Raw genomic sequence first — 16921 nt, 5'->3', positions numbered from 1 at the left:
AGGAGAAGGGGAGTCGAGTCAGTTTGCAGAGGTGAAAGCCATCCAGCTGGCTTTAGATATTGCTGAAAGAGAAAAGTGGCCAGTCCTTTATCTCTATACTGACTCATGGATGGTGGCAAATGCCCTGTGGGGGTGGCTGCAGCAATGGAAGCAGAGCAACTGGCAGCGCAGAGGCAAACCAATCTGGGCTGCCGCATTGTGGCAAGATATTGCTGCCCGGGTAGAGAACCTGGTTGTAAAAGTTCGTCATGTAGATGCTCATGTACCTAAGAGTCGGGCCACTGAAGAACATCAAAACAACCAGCAAGTAGATCAGGCTGCTAAGATTGAAGTGGCTCAGGTGGATTTGGACTGGCAACATAAGGGTGAATTATTTATAGCTCGGTGGGCCCATGACGCCTCAGGCCATCAAGGAAGGGATGCAACGTATAAATGGGCTCGTGATCGAGGGGTGGACTTAACTATGGACAGTATTGCACAGGTTATTCATGAGTGTGAAACATGCGCTGCAATCAAGCAAGCCAAGCAGTTCAAGCCCCTTGGGTATAGTGAACGATGGCTAAAATATAAATATGGGGAGGCCTGGCAGATTGATTACATCACGCTCCCACAGACCCGCCAGGGCAAGCGCTATGTGCTCACCATGGTGGAAGCAACCACTGGATGGCTGGAAACATATCCCGTGCCCCATGCCACCGCCCGGAACACCATCCTGGGCCTTGAAAAGCAAGTCCTGTGGCGACATGGCACCCCAGAAAGAATTGAGTCAGACAACGGGACTCATTTCCGAAACAACCTCATAGACACCTGGGCCAAAGAGCACGGCATTGAGTGGGTGTATCACATCCCTTATCATGCACCAGCCTCCGGGAAAATTGAGCGATACAATGGATTGTTAAAGACTACCCTGAGAGCAATGGGTGGTGGGACGTTTAAACATTGGGATACGCATTTAGCAAAAGCCACCTGGTTAGTCAACACCAGGGGATCTGCCAATCGAGCTGGCCCTGCCCAATCAAAACTTTTACGTACTGTAGAAGGAGATAAAGTTCCTGTAGTGCACATGAAAAATATGCTGGGGAAGACAGTCTGGGTTACTTCCCCCTCTGGCAAAGGCAAACCCATTCGTGGGATTGCTTTTGCTCAAGGACCTGGGTGCACTTGGTGGGTGATGCGAAAGGATGGGGAAGCCCAATGTGTACCTCAAGGGAATTTGATTTTGGGTGAAAATAGCCAATGAACTGAATTGTATGATATTAATTGCTTTATAATACTGTATGTTATCTCTTAACTATATGTTATCTCTTAACTGCATGTTAATATAATAATATAGTAGGTTAATATTAAGTATATAATACTATATATTATGATTGCTATATGCCGCATCAATGGTATTGCAGTAAGAATTGCCCAGCCTAAGGAAAATGAACTTTGATGAAACCATGTTGGAATGAGAACTGACTTCAGCATGCAACAGTCCAACACTGCACACCACCTGTCCTGCTCTGAAAGACTGTGATGACAGATGGAACCCAAAGTCATGGGCTAAATGAACTCAATGGACATTTTAGAGGGATGGGCCATAGACGAAGGGAATGATATCTGTGTGTATATCAAGATAGGGAAAGGGGTGGTGATTAATTGGAACACATTGGAAAGGGGAGGGCCTGTGCATGACGTAGATGGTATAGAATAAGGGGTGGATACTGTCCTGGTTTCGGCTGGGATAGAGTTAATTTTCTTCCTAACAGCAGGCATAGTGCTGTGTTTTGGATTTAGTAGGAGAAGAATGTTGATAACAGGCTGATGTTTTTAGTTGTTGCTGAGTACTGCTTATGCTAGTCAAGGACTTTTTCAGCTTCCCATGCTCTGCCAGGCGCACAAGAAACTGGGAGGGGGCACAGCCAGAATAGTTGATCCAAACTGACCAAAGGGCTATTCCATACCATATGACGTCATGCTCAGTATATAAACTGGGGGGGTTGGCCGGGGAGGGGCGATCGCTGCTCGGGAACTGTCTGGGTATCGGTCGGCGGGTGGTGAGCAATTGCATTGTGCATCACTTGCTTCGTGTATCATTATTATTATTATCATTATTATACTGTTACTATTAGCATTACTATTTTACTTTATTTCAATTATTAAACTGTTCTTATCTCAGCCCAGGAGTGTTTCTCACTCTTACTCCTCCAATTCTCTCCCCCATCCCATCGGGGTAGGGGGAGTGAGCGAGCGGCTGCGTGGTGCTTAGTTGCTGGCTGGGGCTAAACCACGACACATTTCTATCCCAAATGCAGGCCTTTTCAAGCAAACAAACTGGAGCAGTCTAACCCTGCAGGTTCATATTCTTCAAATATATTTGAAAATATTTCTAGATAATAGTTAAGTAGCTGTGTTTAAACAAACTCCAATTGGCACAGATTGAGCTAAAAAGACTAAATGAACATTTTCATGTAGCTGTTACTGTTCCAATTTTCTTTGTCAGTGTTTGCTTGTATGCATAACATACTTGCAGAGTTCTCAGAAAAGGATTTTATCTGACTAGAAGTGCCTCTGAGGAGAGAGATACCAGTCAGAAAACTTCTGCCATTGTCCACTGGCAATGGTATGAAATGATGATGATGAAGGTAATTTCAGTTGAATGACAGACAATATTTAATGAAGGCTGTCTTGTGCTACCGAGTGCAAAAGCTAAACAAGAAGCTTTTGAAGTTATCAAACCCAGGAGGTCATAGGCTGCATTCTCTGATTTAGAAATTGTTGACAATTTGGGCACTGCTTCCTTTTCTTACAACACTTTGCCACAATGATCCTTTTGTACTAAGTCTTCCTAGTCTAATAGACATTTCACAGACATCCAGAGTTAATACAGGACTAAGTGTAAGAAGAACCAAGAACCGCTTTTGGTGTCTACACATTCACTGCTGAAGTACAAGATAGAAGTCCTAGACCTATGGACTGATCAGCTCAACAGACTGCCCTTCACTTTGGATCAAGCATAGAATTTATTTGTAATCATCCATATGCTCACCGTTTCAGGCTTAAAGAACTGGGGCACCTAGAAAATAAAAAACATTCCTCTCTTACACTGAAATTCTTCTTACACCATGTAGAAGAAGATAATAGGATAACAGGAATACCTATGGACAAAATTCAGCATTATTTCATAGTAATAGTACCCCTGTATGTCAGTCTTTAATGCTTTTGTTTCCACAACTCCCCAAGCACAAAAGCGCTACTATCACCACAAACCAGCAGATCATCTGCAATATTCAGTACACATCAGAAAGAAATGTCTGTTAGGCAAAGTCCCATACCTGAACCTTCTGCACACTATGTCAGGACCCCAGCCCATAATTCCTTGCAATTGTGCTACTGTACAGGCCAATATTTACTTAGCACACATCACCAAAAAGTACATTCCTTTATTCAATACTAAACACTTCCTGTACTGGAAAAAATAATTCTAATTGATGAGGGGAACATCATGCAAATCACATTGACATGTTACAGTCTTTTGAAGAATTAGTTTCTCTTTCCCCAGAGTACTGATTGCAGCTAGAACTATATTTGTTTAAATACAGGGCTATACTTTTTTCTATTAGACTTTTTGCTGTCTAATACCGTATTAGACAAAAAACAACAACAGTAAAAAACATTTTGATTTCCTGATCCAGTTCTTTAATAGTTTTGATGCAATGTGCTAGCTTATTTGCCATCTGAGGTGTAGGAATACACTCCTACTCTATGAGTAAGTGTTTTGTCTGCTATCTATAATAAGGAACAAGAGCAGGTGCCATTATCCAGCCTCAATTCAGTGGATAAACAAATGTGGCTGAAATATTACTGACAGCTATAAGGCCTGTTCACTTGTTCAGACCAAACTCCCACTAAGTCAGTGACTTTTTGAAGACAAACAATATGTACAGCTCAAACAGTGACCTCAGAGGAGTTTGTTAATCTTCCTTGTGATCAGAAATACAACTTTATTAATGAGCTAATGTTATGTGAGTGTAAGTAAGTCCTCTATATAACTTATATTTTCCTTACCATTTCAGGAAAATTAAAAAATGCATAACATAACAACTGAGTTTCACTTATGTAAATAGCGTAAGTCTAATCTTTTACAAACACATTTATTTAATTAATCTATTCAATATCATTAGGGTGTACACTAATTCTTTATTAGCTTGCAGCTTGGTCCTCTTAATAACATTGAGTTAGAGTATATAGCACTCTGTAGCTCTTTATACCCTGATGAAATACTGAGGGTCACCCAATATAAGGAATTGAATTCGTCAAAAGCACAAAACATTCTTTAGATAGGCAAAGGTGGGGGAGGGAGAAATGAGAAAGAGAGGATACCACTTTAGAGAAGCTAGCTCAGCCAGAGTGGAAACCCAGCAGAGTGACCAAAAATGAAGACATAGACTAGTTTGTGCACAGGATGTAAGGATCAAAGGAAGCAAGAGTGGACAGGTCTTCCTAGCAATTGTCAGGGATAACAAGGGACATCATACAGTACTGTTCCTGAATCTATCAAGTCCTGTTTCAAAAATAGGTAATTTCTTTTCCTACCAGCTCTTTCAAAGACCCTCCAGATTCATCCATGGATAGTTTACACCCTTTTGTTCTTATTCCAATGTTGTTCTCCTTTAGCTTAAATATTTGGTCTCCCTCTGTGGTGTTCAGTTTTATACAGGTGGGAGGAGGAGATGGAAGAGCGAGCCCCTTTATTTATGACTAAAGAGGCTAGTAGAAGTTGTTATAAACCCTTTATAGGTTTTTCAACATTTGCAAATTAAATAAAAAATTAAAAGGGTTAAAAGAGACACAGAATTTTTAAAATCTTAACTCCTTTTACCCTTAGGAAGTACTGCTTAAAATTGTAGCTGTCCAGCTGCACTCTCTGTGTGCTTTATCTAAGAAGTGCTACATTTTGTATCTATAGCTTAACAAAGACTTCAATTCTTCCTATAACTCCTTGTGCCAGGTAGCTGAATTCTTCCATCAGTTTTAATTATAGTAATTCTGCTTTTGCGCTCAAAGATTATGCACAACATAAATGCTGATAATGCCAGAGTACTTGCTGCTTCTCTAAACCAGGGAATTAAGTGATTGTGGAATAGATGGGGGTAAAATAGTAGTACTGAAATCTGAACTACTTAATTGTGGATGTTTTCTTAACATGTTTAGAGCTTGAAAGAAAGTTGATTTCCATAAGTACATTACAGAAATTATGTAATATTTTTAAGTATACATTTAACACAGGTACCATAATGTGTTACTCCATTTTTTTAAATCTTTCTCTGAAATTTTGCTATCCTTTACAAAAGCACAGTAAAGGTGCAAAAGGGTGCACATTTAAATGATGAAAATACGTTTTAAAACATGTGAGTTTTATCATTTGCATGTAAAAGACACTGGAGACCAAAAGTATACTATAACTTGCTCCTTAATGAGGAATGCTGCCAGATGCATTCAGTGATGAAATAATTGCATTTCTTAGAGCATCTGGAAACAGTGAATTGTACATCCCACAAAATTTTAAAATTATGCTACAATTTGCTGATTTTATGTCGCTTTATTTTTATGCAGTGCTAGGATTACAGAATACTTATGGCAAATTAGCACCTGGAGAAATGAAATTAAACCCAGATCTTTTTCATCTAAGCAAGGTGAAAAACACTTTTTAATTATTTGCCTCACTGTCATGATAACAGGGTTGCTGTTCTACTATGACCAAATCTCCAAGAAAATAGCTTAGAAAAAATCTATAGGGTAACTCAAAGAATAGGAAAACCATGAACAGCAGAACTTCCTCCTGCACTCTAATGTCACAAATTAGCATTCTTGCTATTAGTGTTTATTTTTTTCTCTCTTTCTGTTACTGTCCACCTACATAGCAGCAGCAGCAAATTTTCTAAAACCCATGGTAACTAAGGAAAGCACCTACGTTAAACTCATTAATAAATGCTCCCCAATAAAAGAGTTCATTCACTTCTTTCAGTTTCTGCTTCAGCTCTTTGATGCATGCAGCTGTTCTGCATATAGAATAACAGGTATTTGCTGTCCACATAATAGATGACTAATGCATTCTTTTGGTACTGACTGAGGCAAAGATAAAGGAACTCTTTGAGAACTACCAAGATGAAGTTAAGAAAGTAAAATCTTCAGAAGCTTGATATGGGTTTCTTTTTTTGGTCTCTCTAGTCCTAAAAATATATTAAAATGCTTTAACTAAACAGAAACATTGTTTCATGGTTAAAGAGTTTCTTTGTGAAAACTTATTTATAGAAATGTTGCAGTTTCTTGTACAGCTGTATCTGAAAACTGCATTGTGTTTGAAAGTGACTTACAAATCTACATGCCTGCTTGGGCTGATCCCAAATGTAAATCTAATAATGGGAAAAGCAAGCGGTCAGATTCTGAGGCTATCTGAGCAAGCTCCCTCTCAATAATATTTAGGACTGATGGATTCTACCCATGTTGTTTCTGTTCATATGTCTGTGTGTAACTGGAGATAGCCTCTTAGCCTGGAGCACACTGAAACCTTATGCTAGTCAGGATACGACCCCTTTATTCCATTCCCCAAATTGCCCATTTAAAGAAATAATGGTAACAGCAACCTATTGGGAAGACAATATGCCTAATCACAAACTAAATAAATCTTTTTTCATACACAGAAACTAGTCATAGAAAAGTTGATAGGTAAAAACCTCTACATTTCTTTTCCAATATCCAATGACAATGTAGGTCAGTGTTGGAAATCAGCTAGAGTAAGAAGAGTACAACACGCTAAAGGTTTTGGCTTTGGTCTTTTCAAATACCTTTTTATTTAAATTTTTTTTTTTTTTTGAGGAAACAACTGTGAAACTACCTAAGAAGAACATTCAGCAAATGCTTAAACTACCTTCAAAAGATTAACAACACTTCACATAAAAATACTTTGGAAAAAATAACAGGAGACTCAGTGGGTACCCATATGGATGGATCCCCTTAAGTTATTTCACGGCATAGCCCTGCCAGGTTGTTCTAGAGAAATCTCCATCATTTTACCCTTCAAAGTCCTGAGGGATACGGGTCAGGCAAAGAGTAAAGTCAGGACCCTGAATTTTAGGAAAGCAAAACTCCAGCTCTTCAAGGAGTTAGTCAATAGGACCCCCTGGGAAACTGCCCTCAGGGACAAGGGAGCAGAACAGAGCTGGCAGGTCTTTAAGGATGCTTTCCATAAAGAGCAAGAGCTTTCAATCCCCAGCTGTAAGAAATCAGGAAAGGAAGGCAAGAGACTGTTATGGATGAGTTGAGACCTGCTGGTCAAACTAAAGGGCAAGAAGGAAAGGCACAGGCAGTGGAAGCAGGGACAGGCGTCCTGGGGAGAGTATAGGGACACTGCCCGGTTGTGTAGGGTCACAGTCAGGAAGGCCAAGGGGCAGCTGGAGCTGAACATGGCAAGGGATGCAAAGAATAAGAAAGGATTCTACAGGTATGTCAGAAAAGGAAGGTCAAAGAAAGTGTATCCCACCCTGATGGGCAAGACTGTTAAACTGGTAACAACAGACAAGGAGAAGGCTGAGGTACTCAACAACTTCTTTGCCTCAGTCTTCACTGGTGACCTCACTTCCCACACCTCTTGAGAGGATGGACCGCAAGACGGGGACTGGGGAAGCAAAGCTGCTCCCACTGTGAGGGAAGATCAGGTTTGTGACCACCTGAGGAACCTGAACATACATAAGTCTATGGGACCTGACGAGATGCATTCCAGTGTCCTGAGGGAATCGGCTGATGTAGTTGCCAAGCCACTCTCTGTGATATTTGAAGAGTCATGGCAGTCAGGTGAAGTTCCTGCTGACTGGAAAAAGGGGTACATTGCGCCCATTTTTAAAAAGGGTAGGAAGGAAGACCCTGGGAACTACCGCCCTGTCAGCCTCACCTCTGTGCCTGGGAATATCATGGAACAGATCCTCCTAGAAGCTATGCTAAGGCTCATAGAGAACAGGGAGATGATTTGAGACCGCCAGCATGGCTTCATCAACGCCCTTTACCAAGGGCAAATCCTGCCTGACAAACCTAATGGACTTCTACTATGGAGTGACTACATCAGTGGACAAGGGAAGAGCTATGGATGTCATCTATCCGGACTTCTGTAAGGCCTTTGACATGGTCCCCCACAACATCCTTCTCTCTAAATTGCAGAGATATGGATTTGACGGGTGGACTGTTCGGAGGATGAAGAATTGGTTGGATGGTCGCATCCAGAGGGTAGTGGTCAACGGTTCGACGTCCAGATGGAGACCAGTAACAAGTGGAGTCCCTCAGGGGTCCGTACTGGGACCGGTGTTCTTTAATATCTTCCTCAATGACACAGACAGCAGGACCAAGTGCACCTTCAGCAAGTTTGCAGATGACACCAAGCTGAGTGGTGCGGTTGACACACCAGAGGGACCTGGACAAGCTGGAGAGGTGGGCCTGAGTGAACCTCATGAGGTTCAACAAGGCCAAGTGCAAGGTCCTGCACCTGGGACAGGGCAACCCCTGGTATCAATACAGGCTGGGGGATGAAAGGATGGAGATCAGCCCTGTGGAGAAGGACTTGGGGGTACTGGTAGATGAAAAGCTGGACATGAGCTGGCAATGTGCACCTGCAGCCCAGAAGCCCAACCATAGCCTGGGCTGCATCAAAAGAAGCGGAGCCAGCAGGTCGAGGGAGGTGATTCTGCCCCTCTGCTCTGCTCTGGTGAGACCTCACCTGGAGTACTGCGTCCAGCTCTGGAGCCCTCAGCACAGGAATGACATGGACCTGTTGGAGCGGGTCCAGAGGAGGGCCACCAAAATGATCCGAGGGCTGGAGCACTTTTCCTATGAGGCCAGGCTGAGAGACTTGGGGTTGTTCAGCCTGGAGAAGAGAAGGCTGCAGGAAGACCTTACTGCAGCCTTTCAGTACTTAAAGGGGGCCTACAGGAAAGATGGGGACAGACTTTTTAGCAGGGCCTGTTGCAATAGGACAAGGGGTAATGGTTTTAACTGAAAAGATTAAGATTGGACATAAGGAAGAAATTCTTTACAATGAGGGTGGTGAAACAGTGGAACCGTTTGCCCAGAGAGGTGGTAGATGCCCCATCCCTGGAAACCTTCAAGTTCAGGTTGGACGGGGCTCTGTGCAACCTGATCTTGTTGAAGATGTCCCTGCTCACTGCAGGGGGGTTGGCCTAGATGACCTTAAAGTTACATTTGAACTAATCATAGAATCATAAACCAGCCCAGGTTGGGAAGGACCTCAAAAGATCATCTGGCCCAACCTTTCATGGGAAAGGAAGCCTAGACGAGATTATCTAGCACCCTGTCCAATCAAATCTTGAAAAGTTTTGGTGATGAAAAACCATCATGTCATCTATGTTTTACTTATGGTGGATACAAATAGGTGCTTCTAGTGCATTTCATCATACGGCAGTGCTCACCTTGGGGACTCACTAAAATCTTTCTGAATCTTATTTCCCTCTTCCATTAAGTACAGAGAGAGAAGCACCCAGCCCGCACCACAAAATGCCAGACAAGGAAGGGATTTCCCTGGGCTTCCCTCAAATGCTGTTGCAGAGAACACTGTGGACAAGAGGGCTGTTCACAGAAGGTGGTACGTAGAAGAAAGATGATCCAGACAACCTGTCTATCCTGCCATCTGTACAGGAGATCACCTTCTACTGTATGGCCACTGAATCACTGAGTCCTACGGTCAGTCTTCACAGCTCTCCCTTATCCTTCACCTGCTCAAGCGGGTCCAGAGGAGGGCCACAAAGATGATCAGGGGGCTGGAGCACCTCCCCTGTGAGGAAAGGCTGAGACAGTCGGGGTTGTTTAGCCCAGAGAAGAGAAGGCTCCAAGGAGACCTTATAGCAGCCTTCCAGTACTTAAAGAGGGTCTACAGGAAAAATGGGGAGGGACTCTTTATCAGGGAGTGTAGTGATAGGACAAGGGGTAGCAGTTTTAAATGGAAAGAGGGTAGATTTAGATTAGATATTAGGAAGAAATCCTTTACTGTGAGGGTGTTGAGACACTGGAACAGGTTGCCCAGAGAAGTTGTGGATGGCTCCTCCCTGGAAGTGTTCAAGGTCAGGATGGATGAGGCTTTGCGTAACCTGATCTAGTGGAAGGTGTTCCTGCCCATGGCAAGGGGGTTGGAACAAGGTGATCTTTAAGATCCTTTCCAACCCAAATGGTTCTATGTTTCTGTGATTCCATGATCCTTACCAACCTGAAAAAAAATCTGTTGAATCAGCAAACTGTCACCTCATGTTTCATTTTGTTTCACAGTTTATTGTGAATATCTTGAAAACCAAAGTCCCAGCCAAGTGGATACCAAGTGGTATCCCTTCACTGTAAATTTCATCCAAATTACTCTTCGCGTCTGCTTCCCCCTCTCCCCTCAGGAGAACTGACTGTTCCTTTTGTGCTGTACAGGGTGATAACCTGGTTAGCCACCAAGGAAACAAAATTAATTTTCCTCTCAGATGAGCAATACAGAAACTGTATTAATCTGCAAATTAACATTGTCTGTATTCAGAGTCTCTCCACATCAATATACTATTTCTAAAAATAAACTTACTTTTCAATGAAAATAAATTATTTTCAATTTTCCACAGTCTCTTGTATTAGCTACTGTAAAAGCAGGATTTTCCTCAGTCCTGATTTTGAGTTATTTATATTTCTATCCATACCCTTAGTGAGAACTAAGGTGTGATAGTAGCAGCTTGAAGAGTTGGGGAGAAAAGCAAATTCTAGTGATTAGAAGTGAAAAACAGGAAAGACCAGTTTGTTGTGAAATTGTTTCTGACAGACCAGCTAGTTGTTTGGCTTGCAGAGAAGTAATCACCTTTTAACCTTGCTGGAAGTTCAAGGGTCAAGAAACATAACTACATATTTGGTACAATCAGGATCAGCTATCTACGTAAGCATCTCCAGAGTGCCAGTTGTGAAGATGGTAGGTAGCAGACAGAACAAACTGGCCTCCTTTCCTAAAATTCCCAGATCTTGTAGCCTTCTCTCACATATATTTACCCCAGTGGGTCTTAAGTCTTTAACACCTGTGAGCCAAACCGACAAACAATTACACATAATCTTCCATTTAGTGAAATGCAGGTTATCTGAGTTTGTGCCTATTCAGGGCACCTCCTCACATGCTAAAAGGGTGAACCAGCAGATATTTTAAAATGGTAGAAATTAAGAACAAAAGGGGAAAAAGCCTAAACACTATGGAATCCAGACATGCCATTGTGAAACAAAACATAATTAAAAACCCAAAGACAATTCTTGAAAATATTTGTTAGCGCTTCAATTAAACAAAAATAAATTAATCAAAACAGCAAAAGACAAACAAACAGGAAAAAACCAACACCCCAACACCAAAAAAACCCAAGAAGCATGTACTTGATTCTGCCCCTTCATGGCTTATCACTATGGCTGGCACTAGTGAAGTAATTCAATATTTCTACCGTTACCACCAGCACCCCTTTTAGTAGTCTGTGGTCCAGCAGCTAAGCACCCATGCAGCTACCCACTCACTCCCCCCACCAGCAGGATAAGGGAGAGAATGGGAAGAACAAGAGCAACAAAACCTTCGAGACAAAGACAGTTTAATAAGTGAAGCAAAGACAGAGGTAAAAACAAAACAAGTGATGCGAAGGCAATCACTCACTACCTCCTCGAAGTCGACTGATGTCCAGCCAGTCTCTGAGCAATGGCTGCTTCCCCGAGAAACTCTCCCCGCAATTTTTACTGCTGATCATGATGTTATATGGCATGGAAAATCCCTTTGGTCAGTTCAGGTCCGCTGTCCTGGCTGTGTCCCCTTCCAACTTCTTGCCCACCCCCAGCCTACTCATTGAGAGGGGGAAGAGTGGGAAAAAGAGAAAGCCTTGATGGTGTGCAAGCACTGCTCAGCAATAACAAAAACACTGGTGTGTTATCAACATTGGTTTAGTCACAAAACAAAATACAGCACCATACTGGCTGCTATGAAGAAAATTAACTCCATCCCAGCCAGATCCAGTACATAGTCCCTTGGATCACACAGTACAATTCGTAATCTTGAGTCAGGTATTTACAAAAGAGGTCTTCACCACCCAGAATGCAAGCAGCAAGAAGTGTGTTCAAACTATATTGGAGGATGACGTTTCAGAAGTCCCATCCTGAAGTAGATGACAGAATATGTAAGAGGTCATGGTGCCAGATGAAAATAAAGCGAGTCAAAAGAATTACTCAATAACCTTTGACAGGCTCCCATTGATTAGATACTTTGTATGATGTTAACAACATTAAGTGTGAAATGCAACCCAGCGTGAATAGAGACTACCCAAGTCTCATTGCTGAATGTCTTTTGAACAGAATTGCTGGAGTGCCTCTCACCTCACCAGACTGACACACTTAGAAAATAGGGCACTCTTTACAGAGGTAGAAGATGCAGGTACAATTTCCTAAAAGTCAGATGAGGCTCCATCCTTAACCTCCTGCTTTCTGGACAAGTACCCTTAATCACTAAGCTGATATATTAACAGCTTAATACATTGTAACACTACCTTCTTCAGTGGTGTTTCTAGGTGCCCAAGCCTACTGCGCTGTATGTAAAACTCAAAGCTGAGGGTTTAAGTGGTCTCCCAGCCCTAAATGGAACTTAGGGCTGGGATTTCCTATTTTGCATACCTTAAAAACCTTACATATGAAAGAAGCCCTTTTTTCAAATGAACAACATTGCAGTTCTGGATCTGTGCCATACCAGAAGTTTAAACACATCCACTCTCATCAAACAAAAAGACATAGTGATCCATGGACCCTCAAGAATGTAAGCTGAAGGCTTCCCTTTTTTAAAATTAAATGCATCGCTCAGATTTACTCCTAATTTCAATATAAATTTCACTTCAGAAGTTTATGTGCCATGTTTGTGTGTAAGTGCACAGACTATGGGTCTCTATAATCCAACAAAAATGGGATGAGAAATATTAACCTCCTGACAGGTAGCAGACAAGCACATCACGCAGGGGGGTTGGGCTAGATGATCTCTCAAGGTCCCTTCCAACCCAAAGCATTCTATGATTCTATGATTGACATGTTCCATCTACAAATAGCAGCTACTGACAAAACTGATTCCTGCAAGCTGAAAGCTTAGGGACATTAAATGAACCCTTCTTTTTGAAGCATTTCTTTTCAGTTGCAAACCCACCATATTCAAATAAGGAGATTTTTATTTTGGATGAGAAATCTCAACCATTATTTCATAAAAATGCATTGACATAATTTTGATGAAAGTAAGAAATAAAATATCCTCCATTCTCTTAGGAACTTTGGCAACAGCCTACCTCATCTCAAATCTCATAGAATCATCCCCTTCCTCTACCACCTGACCCATTTATCTAACCCCACTCTGATTATGATAGTGGGTTGTGGTGGTAGAAAAGTCTCTTTGCAGATCTATCTCCTGGCCCATTGAGACCTCTCTTCCTTCTGGAGCTTCCTTCAGCCATACGGCCTACAGTTGTTCCATGAAATTTTGTTTAATGTTTCCATTGAATTCCCATGTACAGGGCAAAGAGTAGCATTATGTGTTTCTCCGTCATTCCTCACCACTGCAGCACAGCTGTGTTACATCGACAGTTTTGGAGCACTTCTGGGTACTGAAAAACAATCCTTAAGTAATTAAAAATTAAATTAATTTAAAAACAAGCCTTAATGGTAACTTACCATTTTGTGGGGAATAACTTTCAGGAAGTTTAGAGTTTTGTATGTGCAGTAACAATACAAGCAGCAGGAGGGCAGTTCACCAGTACACAATAGACCTGACTCTGTGCTTTACTGAGGTTGTCTGTAATTACTCTAGAGATTCAGCCTGATGGTATTAATCAACACCAAGAAAGGGACTGCAAGATCATGCAGCTGCACTTTATCTTGACCTAGAGAGATCACCTCCAAGTAATAAAAGCAAGTTTAGTTCCTTTGCCCATGTAATTTCTGCCTTGCTGATAAGGCTGTCAAAGCCCATGTCATTTATGGTTGCTACAGATGCTATTCTGAGATACAGTTGTCACTGAATCGACTGATAACTGCCAATAAACAGGCAACAGAGGGTAACAATTTTTATCTATATTGCCTTGTACTGCAGACTGGAAAAGCACTGCACATGGAGTGAATGTGAACTGGCTTTATCTGCATACAGTCAGTCCGATAAATGAAATAAACTAGTTAAAAACTAATCACTATTTGATAAACTATTTTGTTTCAGGTTAGACCAAACATTGTGGTAAACTGTATTTCAAAACCGCATGAAATAACTGGAAGAGTAAAAGAGAAAAAAAATAAGCATGTTATTGACTGCTCCTTTTCTTTAAGTCAGTGAGAAAGGCAGGTGCCCGCTACATTTTCAAATGAAATCCAATATAATTTTCATAATTATAAGGCTAGGTAAGAATCCTTAGAAAAAGCCTTGAAGCTGCTAAACCTTAGACCATCCATTACCAAATCAGCATTCACCACTGCAGCAGAAGCAGTGGTCTATCAAGGCTATATGGTATAGAATTGTTGGAAGTGCTGTATAGAAGGATGGGGCTGAGGTATCAGTGGTTTAGGTGAGAGCAGGCAGCACAGGGAACAGATGCTATGAAACATGTTATTGCTAGCAGCCATTTCGATACGCTCACTCAAGAGCGGGTGATTTGTTTCAGTGGCTTCCAAAATTGACAGGTTCCCAGCAGTCCCCCACCCTTGTGCTTTTCAATGCATTAGTCTGAGTGTTGCTGTGGTAGTGATTCCCCAACTGGGGTAGAGTATGAAGGGGAGGAGAAAGTGCAAGAAATGCTGCCAGAACATTGGTCTAAGATATTCATCTTAGGCCCACTGGAGAACATGTGATGGTAAAAATATTTTGGAAATTCAGCCAGCAACTTCTGGCTTACCTCTTGTCTAAACTCTGATAGGTAATATAGAGTAACTGTTGATACATGCCTTTTTATTTGAGGTTTGGGTGCAAGCAGCTAAGCACTGAAAATGCTACGGAAGCAGCATTCTTTAGAAGAAGAAAGTAGTTCCCTTTTTTACTTTTTTCCCAAGAGAAGTCCTTGCCATCTTAATTCTATAAAGTAATGTAAAAAACATTTAAATAATTTTCCTGTTAAGCAAATACGAAACTCACTGGAAGACCTTGTTCCGTTTCTTGAACGTTACTATGAAAATGAATGCACCAATGAGAGTCAGCATATTATGCTATAATCACCATAATTCCGTTCTTCAGTCTCAAGACTCCTCTAAACTGAACATCACCAGATTCAAAAGCTATGCAGAAACTGCGACTACATTCCACAGTGCGCTGTACAATCCTGGGCAAGGGGCCTTTTCAGTGTGTCACAGCAATCCACACACGCTGGTTTTCCCATGAAAACCAAGATACAGAGATGTATGCCTTAAACTCCTCTCAGCTTGAAGTTGAGATCTTTGTACATTTTCTGTATTCTTCGCTTTCTTGCATGTAGGTATGGTCTTATTAGGTACAAGACTTTTTTATTATGGTTTTTTATTATCTATAGCCTTATAACCTCTGGAGTACTAGCTAGGAAACAGGGTGTGTCCAATATGTGCACTCAGGCTTGAAGACAGGAAGTGCATCTTAGTTCTATGGATACCATCAAAAAGAGCCAATGTTTAACCATACTTCTTGCTTCCTAATAAACTTCCACAGCATCTGATAAATAGCATCTTAAAATGACTTACAGAATAAGATGAAATTTAAAAACATGTAACACCGCTGCTTTCTCGATTCCTTCCATTCTTGTCCCAGCATTTAGAAACAGTTTAACATTGTATACTATTGTTATTATTGTCTATACTTTCACAGCACTTGCAAATTCTTAACATGAAACAGGAGCACTGTGCAGTGCACGACAGCCCTCAACAATAATTTATATGGTACATAAATATAAATAGGGCGCAACTGAAATTGTTACATCATTTCACCACAATAACTGCATTCCTTTACACATTTCCCATCAGGAACCCCCATGTTCTCACACAAGTGCACATTTAGAAAGAGGTAGCAAAACATTAATTAGATTTTCTATTTTCAGTGCATGGAGGGGTAAGACCTACAAAAGTTGAGTCCCTTTCAATTGCACTGAAGGCAATGGGAATCAAAGTTTTAAAATACCTGAGCAGGATCATGACGCTCACCCCATGTATTCTTATTTTAAGTGCTGTTTTTACAGTAGGTTAAATCAGATTCTTTACTAAACTAATTCAACCCTTGTTCCTGCAATGCTAAGAAGGTGAGAATTTTATTACCATTTAAATGTACTACCACAGCAGGTGAACCCTTTAGGAGCACCTTCAATCCCAGTGGATCAGGCACTATACCAAAGGCATTATCCATAAAGACTATATGTGCGCATACACATATATATGTTATATATACATATGTCATATATACATATACATTTATATATATAAAAAATATATATATAAAAGACTAACTGTGATCACCCAAAGGACATTTCGGTACCTCCAGTAGTATCATAAAAAAGGTAATGTAGTAATGTATGTTTTTCATATTTTCACCATTCATTCTTAAGTAGTAAAGGCCTTTTAATTTTTAGTTTGCATTCTATTGAATTTTCATGGCAAGCAGCCCAGTATACAGTTTACAGGGGAAAAAAAAAAGAAAATATCACATGTTCATTGATAAAACTGATTCAGTTCATATTCTGGGAAGAGCAGTTGCACTCCAGTGAACAGAACAGGGGTAACCTACCAGGATTTTTCTTTTTCACCTTATTTTGTGCTTTGAAATACTTATTTTATCTAAGGGATGTAAAAACTATAATAAACAATGATGGAGAACTACTTTTGGAATAGTACCTTTGTGCCACAAGTGCATATATCTTACTATGAG

The 16921-nt window shown here is 41.0% G+C and overlaps 1 protein-coding gene across 1 annotated transcript in view; it reads right to left on the bottom strand.

The window, feature by feature from the left end:
* Positions 1-16921, bottom strand: part of SNTG2 (syntrophin gamma 2) — a 324178-nt gene that overhangs the window by 133766 nt on the left and 173491 nt on the right. The gene's annotated exons all lie outside the window — the stretch shown is intronic.

Source organism: Pelecanus crispus, chromosome 3 (assembly GCF_030463565.1).
Source record: "Pelecanus crispus isolate bPelCri1 chromosome 3, bPelCri1.pri, whole genome shotgun sequence".
Lineage (NCBI taxonomy): Eukaryota > Metazoa > Chordata > Aves > Pelecaniformes > Pelecanidae > Pelecanus > Pelecanus crispus.
This window is presented reverse-complemented; position numbering and strand designations above follow the sequence as displayed.